General features: G+C 24.7%; 1 protein-coding gene across 1 annotated transcript in view; it reads left to right on the top strand.

Annotated features, from left to right (window-relative positions):
- Positions 1–1,347: 1,347 nt before the first annotated feature.
- LOC112591919 (calexcitin-2) overlaps positions 1,348–24,803 on the top strand; it is a 76,600-nt gene continuing 53,144 nt past the window's right edge. Inside the window, exon 1 of the mRNA XM_025335861.1 lies at positions 1,348–1,513. The gene's annotated coding sequence lies outside the window, so the exon portion shown is untranslated. The remainder of the gene's footprint in view (positions 1,514–24,803) is intronic.

The following is a 24,803-nucleotide window of genomic DNA, read 5'->3' on the forward strand; positions in this document are numbered from 1 at the left end:
TCACCCCCACCGCAAAAATATACGGTTTCGTGTACTGACTTGACCGGGCGACATCTGGTGCCGACCGAAATTAAAACTCCCACCGCAGCTCGCTGCCGCATCATTAGACGTAGGTATCATTTTTATTTTGTCTATAATAGTTTGCACCTGTATTACTTGGCTGGACTGACGAATAAGACCTGTTAACCCATTACATTATTATTATCATATTGTCGTCCGGGGGCCGAGCAACATTGATGAGCAACCCGGCGCGTGATGATATAACTCAATTTTGTTTTCCCTTCACTCTCCCCTATTCCTTTGGTTTTGTGTCTGCTGCACCCCGCGATGACGGACTTTGAGTTTCAGGTGTCTGAGCCCTCGGGATCAATCACCATTCTCTGATCTCTCGGTGGCGCACCTGCACCACCAATTTAAGTCATGCGTAAGTACTACTATACATATTATTATTCAGCTATGTCACATAAACAAAAAACGAGAAAGTTAAATTTATTTCGAAAATATTTTATTGAAACCCTCGAAATATTTAAAAAACGAAGTTAACATTCCACATTTGAATCTCATATTTTAATGCTTTGGTTTGTGGTACGTATGCTACACTGCTATGTTTACTGCATCTTTGGTATACGATGATTCTATATTTAATAGACCAATAGTAATTGTAGCATCTATTTTTAAGTAAATGATCAATAAATCTCATGTCTAATACTTTTCTTTTAACGTACAGGGTTTAGTTAAATTAAATTTTTCAAACTAAATATAGTCGTCTGAATAATTACATTTCAAAACAAAACATAATCACTAATAAGCAAAAATAAATTATTTTAGGCATTTCAATTTATTATATGTTTTCTTAAGTTTAAGCTAACCTATAAATTATAAATCTATATTCTAGAATTCTAAGATTGATATTACTAATTAAATATTCAATACTTATAGGCAGAGACTAATTAAAGTCTAATGCGTTAAGGAAAGTGGGATAAGCAATACGTAAATCAGTTGTGCTACCTGGGGGGTAGGGGAAGGTTGGCTCGAGAGCTCGCTTTTGATGTTGGGGAAGGACGTGGGTCTGTCGAGGGGTGTAGGCATTTATACAGCGGACAGGTGGGGTGGCGCGTCCGCGAGACCCCCCCGATACTTTTGCCCGGTGCTTGACGGTTACTTGGGCGGCGACTTTGGCGCGCGCGCACACACACACACACACACACACACACACACATACACACTCACACTTAGACACATGTACGGTTGTACGCACATATACGAACGCACACACTGCGCGCGCGCGCAGCCGGAACCGTAAATGTATACGCGGGCGCGCGCGCGACGTTACGACACCGGATCACCGCAGCGCACCAAGCAGCAGCGTCAACCGCGTTTCCGGACACCGGCGGCGACTGTACCAGCGACAGTAACGAACGACGACCGACGGCGGAAGAAGCGTCAGCCAGAACAAGCTCAGCGCAACAGTTATCACTGCCACCGCCACCACCCTCGCCGGAAACGCGTACAGGTAACGTCTATTTCCCGCCACCGCCGCCAAATCGTCATCGTCCGTACCGTCTTACGCGCGCCGCGCACCAATTTTCAAAAACGAAAAAAAAAAAAAACCCCAAAATAATAATAACACACGTTCCATTGTATTTACCCGTACCTATATTGATATACCTACATTTATAGCATAATAATTATAATACATACCTATTAGGTACATTATAATTTACCTGTACATATTAATGATTGATATAATATATATGTAACAATACGACTGAAATGTTATATGTTATGTTTGATATACTGTACAATATAATATGCATGTCAATATTATATTGCTACCGATGATTGATGTCGAAAAAATTTAATATTTTCACGCGCGTCTCGGGTAAAAAGCGAGTTATAACGGTTTAAAGCCGTCGAATTACGCGCAAAGCACCTTTTTACTGTACAAGGATAAGTTGCTATGTTTATGTGCGTAACGTCGCATTGTATTTTTAAACGGTTATTTTATAATTGGCTCAAAAATTTACCAAATGAGACGAGAATAAAAAATAAAATTGAATGTGGTCTACGCAATCTTAAAGGAGGTACAGCAATAGCAGAATTGTATTACCTATATACATTAATAGAACAAACGCATTTCGTTAATAAGAATCCGTCTTTCGATGTCTATAGTTTATTGTTTATGTGTTTTACGCTTCACAATTTTCGAAATATAATTATATAATTAGTCTTTTCTAAAGAACAGGGCAGTTATTTGAATTTTACAACTTTTTAATTTTGTATATTATAGTTGTGCTATGATAATATTTTCCATGTTACACGAAAATACTTTTTTAGAAAATATATTTTATAATCATATAAAATTATTTTACTATATTTAAATGTGGTAGTTATCATTTTCCTAAGTATAAATTTTACATTATGTTTTTATACATGTTTTCTATATATTTTGGTTTTATCATTAATTTAAATACAGTTTAAAACAAATATAGCTATTGTTCGTTAAAAATAATTTTTTTTTTCTTTAAGCACCTTCAGAAAATTATAATAAAATATCAAATTTTAATTATTTAAAAAAATATCAATAAAGAACAAAATTTACTTTATTTGTTCAGGGTAATTAATATTTATAATTAGTTTTAGTATAACAAACAGTTATAATGTATTGTTAAAGTGTTTAAATTATTAAATGCATACTCGATTGAAGTATGAAAAACATGTATTTTTATAATATCATTTATCTATGTACATAAAATTAATCAAAGAAAAATAATTAATTCATATTTTGTATTTATAATCTAAAAATTAATTTAAAATAATTTAAAACGAAAGATTTTATTGGGAAATAAATATAAATAACTTGCTGTAAAATTGAAAAAATGTATTTTTAATTGTTATTTCTTTAGTCACTTTAATATTTGAAAATAAGTTTAATAAATTACTATTATACTATAAAATAAAACAAATCGTGTTTTTAGTAGTTCACACTCAAAAACTTAAACATTTTTTTTTTTTTTTTTTTAATTTAATATGCAAGTTATTACCTATTATTATTTATCTTAATATGTTTTATTTATTTGTTGATTCATAATACATCAAACAGAATATGTTTTATATATTTGTTAACGACACAATGATATAGTTATATACGAATTTTTAAACTGACTTTTAGGAAAACATAATTTAATTTGAAAAAGGTCTTCTCAAAGCTATCAATCTAAATCTGGAACGTAGAGCTTTATAAAAGGTATCAATGGTGTTATATACACGTTTGGTGTTTTAATATCAAATTTATAGATCTATTGGCTGTCACTTTGGTTTTTTTTTTTTTTTGAATGAATAATATTTTCCTAGAAAAATCATGTACAAAACTGTTTTGTGAAACATTCCTTACATTTTCTCAAGTGATGCAGATGATTGACCCCAGGGATTATTTTTAATACGAAATGGTCACTTCAGCAATGTTGATGTTTTTGCCTTTTGTGTTCTAAAAAAGGTACTGTAGATCTATAAAATATTATTTTAAATTTATTTAACAATAAAATAAAACAAATTTTACATTTGTTACTAATAAAATAACTGAATTTATTATGAAAAATGTTTCAAAATATAAATAATATATTTCTTATTTTATAAGTATAATTAATTCCTATTTTGAAATTAAAAACAATATTTCCAATAAATATTAAAACTATATTATTTTATGCTTCTGTAACTTATTTTGATAGAGTATAAAATAAAATTCCCTAAAAGTCAATTTAACGAGAATACCGTGTTATTTTGTTTAGTTATTTAGTTATTTAGTTCAATTTTTAGTTTCACTTTGTAATTTCACAGTTCATTAATATCATTTTTTTTTTTTTTGTCCCATTTATTTCAGATGTACTGCGGGTTATTGCAGTAAATTCATAAATAACTGTATTTTTTTAGAAAAATAGTATTCGTTACAATAGTTTTTTTTGAAACAAAATACCTACAAAATACTACTATATAATACTATTTCTAGAAAAAATATTGATTTCTTAACTTGGCAATATAAGGTTATTAACGTCATATGATATAGTTCAAAGAAATTAGTTATTCTGTATAACATGCATAATCTATAAAATTTGTCTCGGAATAAATGTTTTTTCACTCAAAATATACAATACATAAATTCACATGTGTGTGAATTATTTGGTGAATTTCTATTAGAAAGACAAATGACGATAATGTTAGTCGTAAATCATTAAATGTCTACAGATTCTGAATAATAGTGATGTACAAGTTATGAATGAATTATTAGTGTACCAATTGCCTGAAAATAGTTTTTATTGCATTTTTTGACATGATGTGTAATATTATTCAATTTCAAATATTTCATAGAAATAAATGTTTGACTTTAGAATAACTGAATCAAAAAATAATACTTTATGTATAAAAATCAATTTACTAGGAAAAATATTTAATTTTCAAATATTTACGAAATATATTGTATTTAAATAACCTTGACATTCAACTTACAATAGAATATATTTTGAAATAAAATAATTATTCAATTATAATTGATATTGTTAAGTTTTTATTAAATAAAATATATTTAAATATATTATTTTATCTGGATAAATTTTCCAAATATTATGATCACATTATATACTTACTATTAAAAATTCGTTTTGTGATTAAATTGTAAAAAATATTATTTCTACTACTGTCTTAACCAACCAACTAATTTACAATTTACTAATATTTTAACTTAATAACTATTATTATAATTTATATAATCCATTTAACATTTTAATTCTTTTCGCTTTATTTTTAAATTAATTATTTTTTTATACTACAAAATGTCACAGTAGTTAATATTTAAAATATAATTTAAGTAAATCATTTAATAAGTTAAGTAAATTTCTTAAAAAGCTATGTTTTAAACGAAATTCAAGTATCAGTATTTTTTATAGGGAATTATTTCAATTTGTTCATTAAATTTTTAATATTAAAATTACTCAAACAGCAAAGTTAAAAATATTAACATCGTAGATCCAATAAATTGCTTGTTTTGTTCTGAATCTATAATTTATATAAATTTAATTGTAAAAGTGTTCTGTATGTAATCTAAAACTTGATTTTTTTTCGTGTATAAATTGCTGGTTATAATATAATATTATTCATAATATATTTAAGGTAAAAGATTAATTAGGGTGGTTGTCTAAAATATGAAAACAATATATAAATTTACATACATTAATCTTATTATTGGTCATTTAGTTTTCGGGCAGAAAGATAAAAAAAGCCAAAGCATTGAAATTACTATTACGAAATAGCTTTGGGAAAGCAGTTAAGTCAAGCATTACATATTGCGGAGGTTTTATAAAAGGATTTCTCTCTATAGTTGTAAAAAAAAAAAAATCACTCAACACTAAATGCTTTTTCATTGAATTAAACATAGAAGTTAAAGCTTTATTTAATTGAAATATAATTATTATAGAGCATTTTTTAAATTTCACCAAACGTTGCTTATGTTTTCTACTAAATATTAAAATATGCATATTTATTACATTTTATGTATTATACTTAATTTATTAAATTTTTTTGAATCGAGAAAATTTAATAAACGTAGAAATATTGTAAGAATTTATCTAACAAAGAATATACATTGTACACACGTTGAATAAAATATTATAAACATGAATCGATTCAAAGTGATTGATTTTTTTTTTTAGAAAACAACCACGAAAAAATTCTTTTAAACTAACATAAACTTAAATTTAATCTTCTATAGAGTGTAGATGAATCAAAATAATTTGATAACATTTAAATATATTTTACTATGCAAATTTTGTTTGAATAAAATTTAAAAAAGTTAAGATAATGTTGTACAAAGTATGTAGCTTTGATCATTGATTTTAATGAAATATCCATGACAAATATAATTGTATTGTACAATATGGTGGATACAACGTATAATTATAAACTAAGAAAAAAAAATGAAATTAACTAAAATGTTTTTTAATAGAGCAATAAAATATATGAACAAAATATAAACATGCATGTACGGATTTATTTAACAAGTCGTTGTATTGTTTGAACATGTCATAATAAAATAAAATTAGTTTATTATGAACTTCTTAAAATATATTACAGCATTATTGAAACCATTTAGTAGTGTACTTATTAGTCATAAAGATATCTTAGTTTTCTACAAACAGTATGAAGAATAAAATTATAATACAGCGTTAGTCATCTAATTTAAAACACAATTTATGTATACAATTTTAATTTTTTAATGTTATTGTTATTTGTAATTTCTTCTGAATATAATATAAACGTTTGTTAAAAATATTATTATAATTTCTGATTATATTTAAACATTTTTAAAGAGACCACCAGAATACTATGAAAACATGTTTGACAAAATAATATTAATTTAAGAACGATCTTACATTTAAAATTATATTATTTCCATATCTACTGAAGAATGAGATGTTTCTTAAATTTACATTATAGTGTTCTAAACGATGATATAATTTTGATTTTAAAATTAAATTAAAATTAATTCTATTTAAATCGCAATTATTGCAATTTAAGACATATACATACAATTAATATAATTAATAAATCATTTGTGTAATACCAATAACTATATTGAAAATTAATTTTTGTTTCTTTGACTAGAACGTTGGTAAAGCTAAAGCCAATAACATTAATTATACATATTTAAGTCGATTACTGTTAATATTTGTAGATAATTAGCTATTCACTAGATATTGAATGGCATGCATTATAAAAAAAAACAATAGTCTAATATTTTTCTTTATTATAACATTTATGAAAACATTTTATCATTAACAATATCTGAAACTATAAATAATAACACTCATTAAAATTAGTGTAATTATTATTGTTTTATAACAACGGGTGTATCTAAGTTAATAACATTATATATCAAACAGAATATAATAAGTATGTAGGTATAAGTATAATATTAAGCTTTATGTGTTTACACAGTACAAAAAAATTATTAACAAATTTGAGTGACTGAAATATAAATTTAAACAAACTTGTATTTTGGTTTTGATTTTTACTGTTTATAAATTTAAATGATGATATTCTTAAATCAAATAATATTCAGATATACATCGATAGTTTGTTATTGGGTTGTCGTTTTATTTTAAACAAAAATAAAACCTTGTTGTAACAAATTCAAATATATTAACGATTTTGACGTGATTATAATGAGGTTATTTTGTATACTTATTTATTATTCACAAATAACAATAACAGTTATGATAATAATTGTTTTAACCTAATATTTACGTTTTTAAAAGTAAGTTTTAAAAATACAAAATATATGGTGTTGTATATGTCATGTATTAAATATTCTTGAGCTGTTATAATTTTATTCCGATAAACTTCCATCTCCATAGTATAATATGATGTGGGAATACTTTTGATTATTTTATTGAACTATGTATGTCATTATATTTTATTTAAACTTTATAATTCAGTGAAGAGTCTCAGAAATTAAAATATTAAATTGAAATGAACAAGATACCTAAAGAAGGTATTCAAAAAACATAAATTATATATAAAATAAAGATACTTAAGAAAAATGAAACTATATAGCCAATTACTATGTTTAAAGAATGATAACATAACAACTATAATATTTTTTTTTTGCCGGTTGGAGGATATAATATAATACATTTTCAATATTGAAAGTGATAGTATGAAGATTTAAAAATTGATAATATAGTTGTGCGCGTGGTGGTGATCATTTGGATCAATTGAAGATGAGATGGGTTATGTTACAAATTGTGGGATTGTTAATAATATGTTGATTCTGAAAATGGAATGATACGTTGAGAAGTGTACCAAAAATAAATCGTTTAATGAGAGTTTAAAGGGATGAGACAAATATCATTATATAATTTCTACTAATATAATTCCTTAAAATACGTCTATAGTAAAACCCTACTCAATACCGAAAGCTTAAAATATAAGATATATTATTAAGAACGGTTCAGTCAATTCTATTTTGTTTTTAATACAAGGCAATTCACCATGAATGCTTAGTCCCATTTATTATTGAATAACACATTTATTTATATTCTAATTTCAAGCATTCTTAAATGTGCTCTTTTATCAATAAATTAATGATATTTAAAATCTGTATACAACAAATATAATAAGTTATAAGTATAGAATATTAAATGAGTTAAGAATTTAAAAGAAAGGGGCAATGATAATACTTTAACTTAAATATACTTAAAGATCTTATTTTCTTGATATTTTTATTATGATTTAAACTTTTGTTTTTCATATAAGAACTCTTTTTTATACTATAATTTGTAATGTCAATAACTGTTAAAAAATGTTAAAGTACCCTATTCAAAATTTGATCGATTATGTTTTAATTATTAAAATGTTGTTATAAGGATAATATTCCTAAGAAAGTTTAAAAAATAAAAATAAAATAGTTGTAATTTTTATTTAATATTTTTTATACTATGATCATTTTTGAAAATTATAAATATTTATAGATTAATAAAAAAATTTGAATTAATATAGCCTTACAAATCCATTATTATGGATAAATTATCTTCGGAACATAAAATTAAATAACTAAAAAAATAAGTCATTCAAATTTTGATTTTGATATGTGAATATTTTAAAATTATTATCTGCGAAATAATTTACTGTATAAAACAAAGGGTTCTTATTTAAAAAAAATAGAAGCTTGTATTTCCACAGGAAAATTTTTAATTAATACCAAAATTCTCATTTGTTTGACAATATGATCTTTAATTATATTAAAAAACTTAAAAATTTCAGACTTTACTACAATACTGAAGTAAAATAAAGTGTTCATACTTGATAGTTGATAAATTGTCCTGTATTTAGTTAATATTTTATTTATTTTAATGGTTTAAATTTGTTTTATAACTTCCATAAAAGCTAGAATGGTGTAAAGTGTACATTTTAAGTTATCAGTTCACTTAATTTAAACTAAGTTTATAACCACAAAAATAAATTTGTTCCTATTCGTTCTTTTTCTCTAATATCTCATCGTTCAAATCTAGAACCACGTGTTATGTAATATAAATTAACGAGTTGTTGAATGATAGTTCTATAGATTGCAAATTTAATAAGAACACTCATTGTTTTACAAAATGACAAATGTTTTTATTTTAATTTAATATAACACTGTAATTGTTAAACATAAGATCAATATAGTTGTATGTGTAAAATTAAAATGGGCTTTTTTTGGAATTCATATTTTCTACATATCATGTACATCAGCATTGGGCATATATTATTTTAATACCTTTTATATTCACCAGTGTCATCATTATTAATACGATAGTATTCGATTTAACAAATATGTATCGGTTTTCTCGTTACGCCTCAATCATTCAAATATTTAATGCACTGTTGTATAATATGTGTGTGGGTGTGTTAGTTTTATTGTCGTAACATTGTAGAATTTGGTTCGCTGCACCATAATTATCTATAATGACTATACAGTACATCGATTAGTTACACGGTGAAAAAAAAAAGGTAATGTAGGTAGTTTTAAAAACATATATTGAATAACCGCAACGAGCTCACAACAGGTCGCGGGTGTTTGACCCATAGGATTTGATTAATTTAATTCCGTCGGGCCACGCATTTAACGGTGGCAAACCTAAAGCGGCCAAGAGCTTTCGCCTCTCCCCCAGATTGCCCTCATTCTCTTATCGTCGGTCTTTCCCTCTCACCCCCATCACTCTGTCACCCAGCCCCCGCCGCAATCTACCTACCCGTTCGGGTGCAACAGGTAAAAGTTTTAATGTTTTGACCTCCGATGGCAACGGCTATATAAAAGCACAACAATGCATATTCCACCTACAGAGCCACGGCGCATTAAGTACTGTAATAATATATTGTCGCGAATCGTATTATACGATGAAAATTCACGTCTATTTAATCGTCAGGAGGCCTACTTCTCCGATGTTGTGTCGATCGATATCGAGATATGGAGAGACGACGGTGTGCATATGAATATATCATATTAATATTATTACCAACAGACGGACGTTCTCGCGCGACGTCATACACATCATATGTCATCAGTTGACTAGAAACCCCCACCCTCTTCCGGCAATTCCGAGGGATAGCTTTAGCATTCTAAATGATTTTCCGAGAAAATTTTTCACTGCTCAAATGTCACACCGCTACCGTGCATTAACCAAAACGGCTGCGAATAATAATAATAATAATAATGGTATGTAGGTAGGTAGCCAACGAATGTGGAATGTGTCACCGGTGCAACCGTGATTTTTATCCTATTCTTTGATTCCTGTATACTTATTTACATTAATTTTAATAGAAAAAAATATTGAAATTATTTTCATTACGAATTTAGTATTGTGTATTCATACGTATACAAATTTCCAACGACAGATTTAATGCTTAATATATTGCATTTTCGTCTAAGTATTGTAGAATAAAATATACGAAAAACTGTGTTTTTATTATGAATCCTTTAAAAACATTTCATTTTAACAGAACACATAAATTATTATTATCTATTGATGAATATTAAAAAAAAAAAAAAAAAAAAAAAAAAAGTGAATGCACGTGTTTAAATATTTTTAAGACTTGTCTTTATTGCCTTTTATGTTTATTTTCATTATAACTGATTTGCTGTACCCTAATCATTTTATCTCATACATGATTTGTGGTTTCCATAAATGTATTCATATATTAGTAGTTTTTTTTAAATTATGTAAGTACTTGATATGTTTAATTTTTAAATTTTTTTTAATAAACTTTAAGCTGTTGAGGCTGTCCTGTACATATGTTTTATGAGCGGCACTTAATAAAAAAATCTCCATTTCGACTATTTAAATTCGGCTCTAGACCTGACTTCAAGTATGTTTAAAATCAGCATTTTCTATCTAAAATTACAGAACTTTATTCGATAGTCATACCTTTTTTGTTTTGCCCACTTTATTATTTATTCGACCCGTCGCGTGCACGCTGTTCGTTGAAGTATAATCAATTATGATGTTAAACATGCTCGTATAACGCGGCCGAACGGGCTGACGTGCCAATTCTCTGTAAACGCCATCAGAGCCGTCTATTACTTCCGATGGTGGGCCAGTGATGGACGGAAAGGTTGAGAAGAATGTTTAAGTTAGGTCTATTCAAATTTTTATTGTCAAGCGATATATGAACTTCGGATTTTAACGGAAAAAGCTGGAGATGTATGTCACTGCCCGTCACTCTACGTCACGTCAGCAGTATTAAACTTGCCAACAACGGTTTCATAGTAACGGTAATTCGTAGTTATAGTTCGCACTGTATTCTTAATTTTTTTTTCGTTGAAAACGGGATTAACTTACATAATTTAATACACATCATATAATACTAGGTATTACTATTTAGTATTATACGTTGCATCTGCTGTAGAATTATTATTTTATGATAATTAATATTGATCAAGCAGTAGTATATGAAATTATTTTCTAAATCAAAATTAATTAATTTAAAAAAAAAGGAAACTGCTAATTGATAATTAATAATTTAATGTTCGAAAAAATTTACTATACTTAGACTTAGATAAAAAAAAAAAAAAAAACCTTGATTCAATTTGAATTAATCATTAAAATTAATTTATTTCGATTCAATAGTATATAGTTTCGTAATATACCTATATATATATATATATATGAACCTATACATGAACTGAAGTGATCGCTTCATATAATATAGAGGTAATTGGTTTTATTTGTATTTATGTGTTTTTGTTTTCATATAACATAATACCTATACTAAATAATTAAATAAATAACCGAAGTTATTAGTTATTAGAAGTAGACAACATATTATTTTCTAATCCATTTTTTAAATATTTTGATTTTACTTCACTTAAATTTATACGACTCGACGCTTCTGTATATTTATTGATTATTTAATTCTGTCAACATCATGATATATAACATTATTTTACGTAATGGTTAAATAATAGTGATAGCTGATAGGTACAATATATAATTTTAATAATTTATACGAAGACCTTGTATATTTATATATTTTGTTTTTAATATTATATTTGTCAATTTATAAACATTTAAAATTTGAAATATTTCGTTGTAATTAATTAAAGTTAATGCATTGTACATAATACATATAATACATATAATACATTAGGTAATTGAAAAACATTGAGATATGACCCTTCTAGAGGGTGCCATGATTTTGTTTTCCATGTATATCTTTTAGGAACAAAAAAAAAAATAAATAAATAAATAAAAGACTATCTTTAGTGGTCTAAAGGATAGAAAAATAATAAAAAAAAATAAATAAAAAAATTACGTCATTACTTAACCGACAATTTAATATCTTATAAATCTTATGATGTTTTACTTAATTCATGTTCATTAAGCAAATATAATTGTTATTTTTTTCGAGATATTGACTAATTTAACCATACATTTATTTTGATACCCATATCGATACACAAAATATAATATACAACACCAGTTGACACCACCAAGCCCGTTCAGTTAACACATTTGATGTTATTACTTTCACTGTTTAATTAAAAAAACAATATTATATTTACTAACTGTTAATTAGTACGTAAAAGATGTCAAACAATACAAATAAGTAAAATCTAATATGTTCTCATCTTGTGTTAAACTAGATATCAGATGAATATTACATACATAATAAAATTAGTCTTAATTTCGTGATTTGAAAAAAAGCCTTTTGTGGTTATTGGTGTTTTAGTCGAATAAATCGCAATAAATTAAATTATTTGATTGGCCTTGTCATTTTTATATCACGCATTAAAAAATATATTAGTGCTTATATGTTTGTACCATTATGTATAATGGATCGTTAAATTGTATTACGTGTTATTAAAACACCAGTTCACTTAAATTAAATACAATTATATAATTGTATAATACATTAATGAATACAATACTTGGTTATTATTTTATAAAACATTTCAAGAACAGTTTTTAATATAATATATATCGCCAAAGTAAAGAACATGAGATCCATTGAATTTACTTCAAGTTTTTTTTTATTTTTAATTAATTTTTCTTCATAACATGCCTGGGTAGTTTTGTACAAAAAATTGGTATCCTATACACAAGTTAAGTATTATCTAAAGTCACTCACTTTGTATACGTAAAAATTCAATTAAAACTCATTTGGCTATTTACCTCCTCTTATACTATGTGCTCTTCAGCAGAAAATGTATATTTTCAAAGATTTACTGAAACGCTAATAATTCTTTGCTGCAATGAGAAACATTTGTGTTAATTTAAAGGTTTACGCACTGATGTGAAATAAGCAATCCAAACAAATCTAAAAATGTATATATTTAAAACTGAAATTCCAAAGATCGGGTTTTATTTTTATGAGATATTAAATACATGCGTGTTCATTTGTGTCTATTAACCAGTAAAATCATACACAAAGAAGGCGGCGTCTTTTTAAATGTATATAGATGGATACTTAGAATTTTTTGAATAAAAAATAATGAATATCTTTTTGAATAAATTATATAAGTCGACATATTTTCTTTATTTATTTAAATAAATAAATGACTAAAAACGTAATATTGTTTATGTACAAACTTATATTTAAAAAAAAAAAAAACAAAATATTGCGTTATTTTTATATACAAACTGTATAGAAGTTATCAAATTCGACTACATTATTAAAAATATTTTAGTATGAAATTAAAAAAACTAAAAGATATGATATATTATGATATTTAAAACTACAATATCTAGTTCTTATATTTGTAACTTACTGCAATGAAGTTAATTTTCACCAATGCACTCAAATATAAAATCTAAAAAAATGTAGTTAGAAATATTTATTAATATAATATAAATATTTTTTTATCATGAATATTTTATTACACAATTAATAAATACATTTTTACAATTATCGTAAGTGTTGTAAGATAATTCAATGACTTTAATATATACACGGGTAAAAAGACCTTTCAACAAAAGCACTTTGTTTTCTAACAATATGAATTATAGGGTAAAACACGGTTGCGTACGTCTGTTATCGGCGATACCTTTTTAAGCTACACGATTCCATACGATTTTACCTGATATTTAACTACACGATTGCGTACGAAGTTTTAAGCGTTGTTGCCAATTTTCTTACCGGTATACAGGGCCTTCACAAGGGGGCCCTGTCGGTATATATACCACATATGACCAAGGTTGAGATTTTATGGATTTTGTATATTTCTTATGAGATGCTTGAAAAATAGTAAAATAAGCTAAAAGTGTGTTTCATGATACAGAGCTTAAATTAAAAATTTTATTTTGCTTTTTTTAACGTGTTTTGTGATTTTTTTTAATTTTTAGTGATTTTTTTTTGGATTTTTTGAGACATTTTTACATTTTTAACTCTTTTTGAATTTTATGAAATTATATTTTTTGTCAATTACAAGGTTATTTTTAAATTTTATTTATTATTTTATTATTAATTTTTTTTTCTGAATTATTATAGAGCTAAATGTATTCGATATTTATTATATATTATATTATTATTTTATTTTTTTTATTTTATATACGATGAAATTAGTAAATTTGACAACGTTGCATACAATTTCATACGAAATCGTGATTATTTTTTTTTTCTTAAAGGTACTTTTAACCCATCTACAAACATACGCAATCGTGTTGTCAAAAAGGACAAACGTACGCAATTGTGTTCTACCCAAATTATATTATTTAAATATTATCTGTTAGTTAAAATTATAAAAATATAAGTAAATTAAAACAATGAATATTGTTTTAAAATATTTAAATTCAGAATATTATATATTATTTAATATGTTGTATTATTACAAAATATTGAAATTTTAAATTTTTTTGACTTAATATAACTATATATATATATATATATATATATATTTAAGTTGTCATATGTACTTGCTACATTTTGTAATAAATTAAAATTAAAGGTTGCAAGTTTTTATATTTATACACATGTCGTAGGCATATAGTTAAATCAGTATTTTACTATAAATTCCTAAACAAATAGTCAAAGAATTTAATTTGTATGCAATTTATTATCTACCTAGCCATTTCGCTAAATGCTTATATCTAGTCAGATTATCACACCTAATTAGTAATTACCAACATTTATTTATTTATATATTTAATTACAATTCAGTAGAGCAATAAGTTATTAATAAAAAATATAGTTTTATTTTTAAAATAATATAAAATGTTTCATTTTTCCTGACTTGAAATAGGTAGGTGATTTACTAAATGTCTAAACGGATAGTTAAATTTCATAAAAATTTAGTTCTTTAAATATTTGCTCAGAAATTTAGAAAAATTCTTTTAGTTTAGATATATTATTTATTTCTATGATATACATTATACATATTGATATTGGGGTTGTCAAAAGTTATTAACAATATTAATATTTGTGAAAAAATCAAGGATTTTTATGGAGTTGTTTTTGTTTAGAAGTTCTTCTAAGTTGTTTGGTATTGATAGAGTATTTTTAACGTTTGCTATTATGAACACTATTGAATCTTAAGTACAAGTATATCTTAAAATAACTGATTTTTTCAAATTCTCGCAGTATTTTATTATATGCTCATAAAAATAATAAAAATAATGAAAAAAGATCCCAGTTTTTCGCTTTTGGTATATAATTTGTTGCGTCGGAGGAAGATATACAATGATAAATCATACAGCCTTAGAATGAGGAAGGAAATTAAAAAAAGGATATATTTCTAATTGTTTTTTCTGCTCGTCTTCCTTTTCCAACCCTATCCACTGCTTACGGCTTTACGAAATGAAACGCACTAATTACAGGGAATGCCAGTTTAGATGTCGCTATATATTTTAGCCAGTCTTTGGGTATAGCTTAATCGGAAGAAAAAACTATTTAATTTGAAAAATAAACGCAGACGTTGTTGTTTAAATAATTTAAGCACGGACGGTACAACCCTTATCCCTTTCAAATAAACGCTTGATAAAATGTATTTTCGATTCGTTGATGTTTTCTCTAATTTTTTTAATTAAATCTCTGTGCGAGCCTTTGTAACTAATGGCCCATAAAATATGCGTCAGCCAGAAAATTATTAATCATTTATTCATTTATAGAATTTTTCAAGTAGGGCACAGAAACCGTCAATTATATAGCTGGTAAGAAGGAATAATGCCTAACCTTTTAACACAACACTTCTGCTTTAAAATTCGTTTCTTAATTTTTGTAGAGATGAACAGTCGATCAAATTAAAATTAAACATATAAATACCATATGTAATATTTAGTAGTTTAATATTTTATATAATATTCATGTTTACTAAAAAAACAATATTACTAAAAGTTAAAACTTGTTATATGATTTTAAAAGTTGATAATTAACGTTTATCCGGATTTTTTTTTTTTTTAATGTTGACGTGTCGAACAGCAGTGCAAACATAGAAAAATTAATTATACTCAATCAATAAAACTATGATATACAACCATAACGTTTTTTTGAAAATGGTAAATATCTACTTAGTGAAAATTTTAAATATAAAATTCTTTGAAATATTACGTAAATACTTGTCTATAGGAAACAGAGTTGTCACTATCAGATTACTTAAATTTTTTTTACATTACAAATAAACACCTTTTTTTTTTAATGTAATAACTGGAGTTTGGTGTTTGTAAAAATAACATAATAAAAAAAATTACTTTTCAAATCAACTGCAACTACCACTAAACTGTATACCAACTATATATGCGTTATAAAAGTATAAAGCAAAATATATAATTGTATAAAAAAATCTGTTTATGCATTAATGTTTAATGATGATATAATTTTATAGTTAAAATAATTTATAATATATTTAATATTAAGTACAAAATGAAAACAACTTTAAATCAATCGTATTATTTAATATGATGTATTAGATTAATAGCATATTTATGTGGACATTTTTTTATGTTAAAAAATAAATTTATTTTTATGATGAAATCGAACTCTATTTTTACGCAGTTCAACTCTAAGTTTTTTTTTAAATGTTTGTATTATATACAAGTTGATATGAATAAAATTATTTATTAATAACATCGAAATAAAATTTTTAATGCAGTAAGATTTTGTAATTAATAACAATTTTTTCTGTGATTCTTAAACAATAATATATATTTACATAAATTTGTTTGTATAAAATAACATTAAACGGATTTTAAACTATTTTAACCATACTATCACGATAGTTGAATTTATCATAAAAAATAAAAAATTTTTATTTTATGTATATCTTTTATTACGTAAGATTCTTCAGCTGTAAGTTCTTCATTAATAAAGCAAGAATACTTGCAAGACTGGGTACAATAAACTTCAGATAGAATTAATTTCAAAAATGTAGTACATGTTAATAATACAGATTTTCAAGTATCATTTACATATATATATATATACTTTTTTTAATGAAAAACTATTATATTTTAACTTTATTTAAGTATACTGAGTATTTAGACACAATATACTTTAAGTACATATTATACTGTATGGAAATTGAATTTTAATATTTCAAAAGTTATGACATCAGATTTTTATTGCAGTAAATTTTATAATTGTATATCAGATATTGTTCATTCATACGATATACTTACAAAACGTGAAGTATATTTTCATATAATACAATATAATATTATATAGTTTATAATAATCTATACTATTAAAGTTGTATTACTATACACACATTAGCCAGTAATTCTGATCTATTAACGTATTTAAAAACATAACAATTTATATAAAAGTAGGTAAATAATAATATTTTTAATCACGAGAAAAAAAAATGAAAACGAAAACGAAGAAATTAAATTAATTATAGTTCTCAATTATGTCATCTTTTTCATTCATATTTTCTAGTTTAATAACTGTATTTATTCATTTTATTGTCAAAATTTTTATCCTACATGATTCTTATTCTTAAATCACTCAACCAATATTAATTTTATAACGATATACATTTAGTAGTAGTATTAAATAGCAATGATTATTTACACTAAAATATTTAAAACTGTGCTATATGACTTTAATATTCAACGTTTTGAAATACACTGAAGGAAATGAATTGTAGATTATAATAAATAATGAGTAATAATATAACATTCGTTTCTTTAGTTTGAAAATTTACGCTTATTTTATTCCTTGAAAATTTTCGTCGAGGATAACATGCATTTCAATAAACAGTTTAACGTTGATTTATCATACGAGCGTACGGTAATAACATTTTCGAATCGAATATAGTATCTAATATCGAAGTACGCCCGTTTTTACGTGTTTTTTCGATAAAATTTGTTTCGTCATAGACCAGAATAATGTTATGTGGTGTATCCATATACATTTAAATATTATAGGCCAAAGGCTCGACTAGTATTAAGATTTTTATTTTTTATTTTTTTTTTCCCATCTATATTTTACCTACCAACAACGGTTGTGCTCAAGCTTTACACAATAAAATAAAAATAACAATAACAGTATTCTAATATTATATATATGTATATAATGCCTCGTACATTATAAATATATCTAGGTGGTTCATGTCATATAATATGCGTAATATATATGGCTTGTATGGCTCTATAGAAAAATGTATACACGCACATATTTACAATAATATATTTTCTACATATTGCATACATCTCGATTCCGACTCGCGTTATACGTACATCCGACGTGCTTATTTTAACCAGCTGTGTGCTGTCGTCCTGGATAGCACGGAAGTTATAAAATCACATTCTGTTCGGTCGTATAGCATGCACGAAAGTTTTCGATTCTCTCATTCGAATATTTATTAAAAATGCTCATTTTTATGCGTCACGTGTGTCATTTTACATGGATGATAAAGTACGCGATAATGTTTTTTTTTATTATTATTATCATTTTAAAAGTGTAAAAACCTGACGGAATAATGTGCGGTCGAATAATTTGCACGTACCTGGTTACCCGATTATATCTTGTAGTGGTTTATATTTCATTTTTTATTTGTTTTTATTTTTGTTATCAAAGAACTAGATTTTATAGACGCCTGTCGGACATAATATATCGTTTCTCCTCTTAAGGAGGGGGGGCTACGATACGCGATAATAAAATACCGATTTGAATTTAATGTGAACAACATTTGACATGAAGGATTTAAATTTCAAGCACGTTTGATACACAATTTATACTGCAGAGTAGTTAGTTAAACCCGTAGGTACAGGCCTGACATGTCACGTCATGGTGTTATGGGATTTCCATTATCGGCTATCAATACGGCCTGGCAAATATTGTAAAAGTTAACTTTTTGTGCATTTTATCAACTTAATTTATTTTCACCGCATGATACGATATACAGTGTTATTACAAGTATATGCATTGATATTATATTCCGCGAAATATTTACACGTTTTAAAGCTACATATTTACATGATATAATGTATATAAAAAGATACAAAGACAAAACAACTTGAATGAAGGATGTCGATTGACATTAAATATAATTTTTACATATAATGTAAATAAATTATTAATAATATTATTCATTATATTAATAAATATAATGAATACAAATTTAGACTTTAGAGTAAAAGATTTTTTATTTAATACAAATAATATAATTTTTGGTGTTAAACTATGTATTTATACATGTGGAAAAAAATTAAAAACTCCCATAGTTCATTTATAGCCTTAATGGGGATTTTTACTGATACATTTTTATTTTTAGTGTAAAAAAAAATAAGAAAAGAAAAATACAATCGACCTACAAAAAATGAAAATATTTATTTTGATTTATTAAATAATATGGTATGTGATCACCAAATGGAAATGTTAAACTTATTTTATTCACCACGTAAAATTAAACCAAATAAATTATATACTTTAACCAGTCTAACCCATTAGTTTTTATTACTTGAATTATATTAGGTAATAAAACACAATACACTGTAAATAATCAGTATGTATCTCTATTTAAAAAAACATGTTATTCTAAAAACGTACGATATATTTTTTTGTATATGACATCAAAATTGAACAAGATCGTGCTTAGAATACAAACAAAACAAAACTATATTCATTTAATTACATTAGTAATATAACTTACAAATATCAAAAACTATTTTTAAGATATTTTATGTTTAAGATGCTGCTAGTTAAATACATGTATTCTAATTTTTAAGTAATACTACAGTCTTCAATCCTACGTTAGAGAAAAAAAATTAAATTAAATAACTTGGATTGTCAAACCCATAATTTTGAAATGTCTTTGAATATAACTACTAAATAATCTATTTGAAATAAATTCCAATTAAAAAATTAAACGATGAATTTTTGTTCTTCCAACCTTTTGTATAATTTTATTAAATTATGTAAGCCAATAAAAATATAATATTTTTTAACAACTATATACATTTTGATATTTAGAAAACATTTTATTAAAAATTTGTTATTAAAAATAATGAATGAAACGTTTAAATACTTTGAGAGTGACATGTTAATGTATACATTTCTAATTTGAATTTTTTTGTAGGTACATATGTTTTATTTGATATATTTTTTAGTTTGATCAACCTAAACGTTGAATAAAACTATTCATTAACTGAACAGTTATCTTTCTATTCATTGTAGTATTTCAATCTAATTAAAATTAATTCTGGGTCAAGGCTTTAGCCTTTATGCTAGCACGATTTAAATAGTAAGACTATGCCATTGGAAAATAAAATAAAATTTAAAACATCACAATACATGTAGGTGTCACGCACGTCAAAAACTTAATATTAAGTACAATCGATACTTTAAACACGTTCATTAATATGTATAACGTATATATTAGTTACATGTATTTAAGTTTTTTTTTTTTTGTTTTTAGAAAAAGTAGCCACTTAAATAATATATAACTAGTCAGCAATAATATTATCCACAGAGAATGTTTCTTGTGTATTGGAAAATAATTTGTTCTTGGCAAGCATATCCGTTGGGAAAACAATGTTTTCCCTGGTGAACACAAACTCTTACATATTGGAGAAGACGAACTCGAATAGTTTTTACTACCATCGTATGTTTACACGGGATATATTCTTAAAACCCATGTTTATTAGTGCACTAGCAGTGCGCATGCAGACGGAAATTCTATCTCGTAAAATACAAGCACCTATAATAATAACGTTCTCAGAAAGCTCATCCATACCGCATAATAATATGCATGCGTGGTACGCGTATACAAGTTGAGATAAATAAATAGCCACTTTTAGGATTGCTCAATATATATACTGTATATTAAAATAATATGTACGTAATATTTAATGCTGCAAAATGTTCATATTTTATTGTTGTTATTATTATTATTTTTTTAACGCCTACTATATTTTTACATCTTGAACACTATGTGTATTTTACGTCTCTGTAAAAAAAAAAAACTGCCACGTTAGAAAAAAAATCTGTATACATATATATACTTGTCTGGTCTTTGTGTATATTCAGTACGCTATGTATAGTGAATATTATAGCCCTGTGTCAGTTTTGTAATGTAACACAATACTCGGTTTACGTGTTTTTATTCCGTCTAACCATTTCACCAAAGCATATTTTAGAAAATACGATACTTACCAATGACGGGCCCCTTTCAATGATTAACATACATGCTATATACTTCTATCCGTCTATGTGGCTGTAAAAATATAAATTGATGAAATTACGTTTATATTTTAATATTAAATTTATTGCAAATATTTAGATATCTTTTCTAATAAATAATTTATGTTTATTTTTGGTTTCCTTTAGTTCAAATAATATTGATACTATATTACTAACTATCGAAGTTTTTATACTAACATTATATCAATTTTATTTTGTCCTCAAATTATTATTTTTCACGTTATTTTTAAATTATGAAACTATCATAAAACATACATTCCATTATTTAAAATCGATTTTTTTTAATATTTATTTATATCTGTTATCTGTAATACAATTTCAGTTATCCCTATTTTTTATTAGCAATCTAAAACTCTGAAAAAATATATTTACAGAAATGCAATGAATGACAGGGTTAAATTTTTTATTTCATTATTAGTACATTCAAATTCCCAGAAATTAAATTTATTCTATAGTAGAACTTATCAAAATGACAGTCTTTAATTTTTATTTTCACAATTCTAGTTTTATGTATAACTTTTTTTTTCATTAAAACGACTTACAAACCCTTTAATATTTTATGTTTACTTTTATGTAAAGTATTAAAAATATTAACGTGTGTATCGTAATTAAAAACCAACTTCGTTTTAGAGAAAATAGATAGGGACGTAATCTATTTTCTATTTCTATTGTTGAATACAATTATGTTTAAAACAAATTTAAAATGTAATATTTTATACAATTTAATGAATAATAATTGATATAACACATTTTATTAAGTATAATAAATGTATCATTTTCATGATATTTAACCTAACGTAACCTAGAAAATTGTTCAATAAACTGTTGTATACATTTTTTTGTATTCATAATTGTAATTCATATAATAACTAATTATTTAATTTATAATTGTTTTCTCATAAAGTATTGCACTCTATTTGTTAACATAAACAATACGATGTTTATTTAATATATTGTGAAAATTTAAAAATCAGAAATAAAATGTATGTATTAGAAATGTTTGAGAGTAATCAACGATGATTCGTTGATTCATAATGAAAAATAACTAACCATTTGTTGTTAATTAAGAATTTGTTACATCTTCCAGTGTTCACATTTAATACAATAAAAATTAAATTGTATTTAAATGATTTAATATTTTTATGTTGTCTTATTTAAAATACGTTGTGGACCACCACGGTGTATCATTTTCCAATGTAAGTTATATTTAATAAGAAGCACAGTCTAAATATTTCTATCACGGCGTATTGAATAGGCAAAATAGGTCCATAACTGAATAGAAAATGTATAAAATAATACATTAAATTGTTTACATTTTACATTACTATTTAATATTAGTCGTGATTATAAAATCCATACTATTTAATTATTTTAAAACTAATACTCTAATTACAATTTTGAATAAATTTGTTTTAGATAATATTATCAGAGTACGATGAGTTGAGTCTGTTAAAGTTAAAGATGAAGATTAATTAACAAATTATGAAAATCAAAATATTTATTACCATAATTTAGGAGTGTAAATGAGAGGCTGTGAATAAACTCAAAATTCGGTAGCGTATTAAGTAGCAAATTGTGGTTCAACTACAAACCTTGAGTACAATGCAAGTCTGCTACAATCTAAGAAATAAAACAATAATTAAAATCAATAAATGGAAAAGCAAAACTAGTTTTCATTTAAACAAGCACTTAAATTAATAAAAAACAAATTTAACGTTTACAGTTACTAGTTAACAAGCTTAAAACGCTTCACACTACCGTTTTTGCTTAAAAAAGTTTCAAACTTTTGATTTGTATTATATAAAAATATAAAATATGATAGTGAGTGTGGTTGGATACTTATTAATTAATTACTTTCATCTTTTTTTATAAATCACACTTTAAAATTATTGAATATATAAAAAAAAAAAAAAAATCGTAAATAAATTGGTAATAATTATTAAAAATACTGTTTTATATTATATTTCAAAAGTAATAAGTACATTAATATTTTATTTAGAAAAATATCCTTCTATGGAATATAAAATTAAAAATGCATGTTTTCATAAAAAAAAAAGTAAAAATATTATATTGATAAAAAATGTTCAAAACCTTAATTTATTTTTATTTTTTTTTTGTATTGTTTGATGATTTTAAATTAATGTGAAAAATAAATATTTTAAAGTTCAATAAGACTTTTTAATTTAATAATGTAGTTGTATTGTTGTCAAGAAAAAAAACACTTAATTTAATTGTAATTTACCTTCGAAAGTTTTTGTCATTAAAGAAACTGTTTAAATTTAGTACTTATAGTTTTTATTTAACTTATGATATCTATGATACAGTAATTTAAAAATTTGATTTTTTATACTAATGTGTTTTTCCACAGAGAATATGCGAATGAGCAAAGACATTTTTTGTTATGATTTACAAAAACTTTACATTTGCAAAAGTTTTACTACTTTAACTTAACGACCTTAGAAAAAAATTATAATACAGGAAGATTTATAAAATATTCATCAATTAGGTTTATCAAAAGCTCGAAAAGTTTATGCAATTCTAATTTAACGCATTTAAAAGTATTTTTTTAATGTGCTAGTCATTTATTTCAATGCATTTACAGTAAGTATATACATTTTCGCTTAAAATAACAATTTAATTTTTTTTTTAAATCAAAATAATATAGTGATTATAAGTTTTTTGCAATAAATTGTTACATATAAAAATTGAGCATATTTATACGAGTATACTACGTATCATATAGATTTTAAATTATTACTTTATTACTATTATTTTAAATATTTTATTATCATGTACTCTCATTAATAATAGTCTTTTTTGAAATTTTATTATAGTTTTAAAATGAAACATACTTCATAATATTGTTTGTTTAAAATACCTTTACATTATTTTTGTCAAATAAACAAAGTGTCTTAATATTTTTTTTACTCAGCTCTGAAACAATAATGTTATTGGTCCAATTATTGCCTCGAACGTTTTCATAAAATAAGTATATATTTACTGGATCTTATAAAAATATTGACGTTTTCCTCTGCCATATTTATTATTAAATAATAATTGATTTAACACTTCATGTTTCTATTCTTTTATATCCCACACACATTCTTGATAATAAGACGAACAAACAAAAATTTTGA

The sequence above is a fragment of the Melanaphis sacchari genome, unplaced genomic scaffold (genome assembly GCF_002803265.2).
Source record: "Melanaphis sacchari strain LSU unplaced genomic scaffold, SCAv2.0 Contig147_pilon_pilon, whole genome shotgun sequence".
NCBI lineage: Eukaryota > Metazoa > Arthropoda > Insecta > Hemiptera > Aphididae > Melanaphis > Melanaphis sacchari.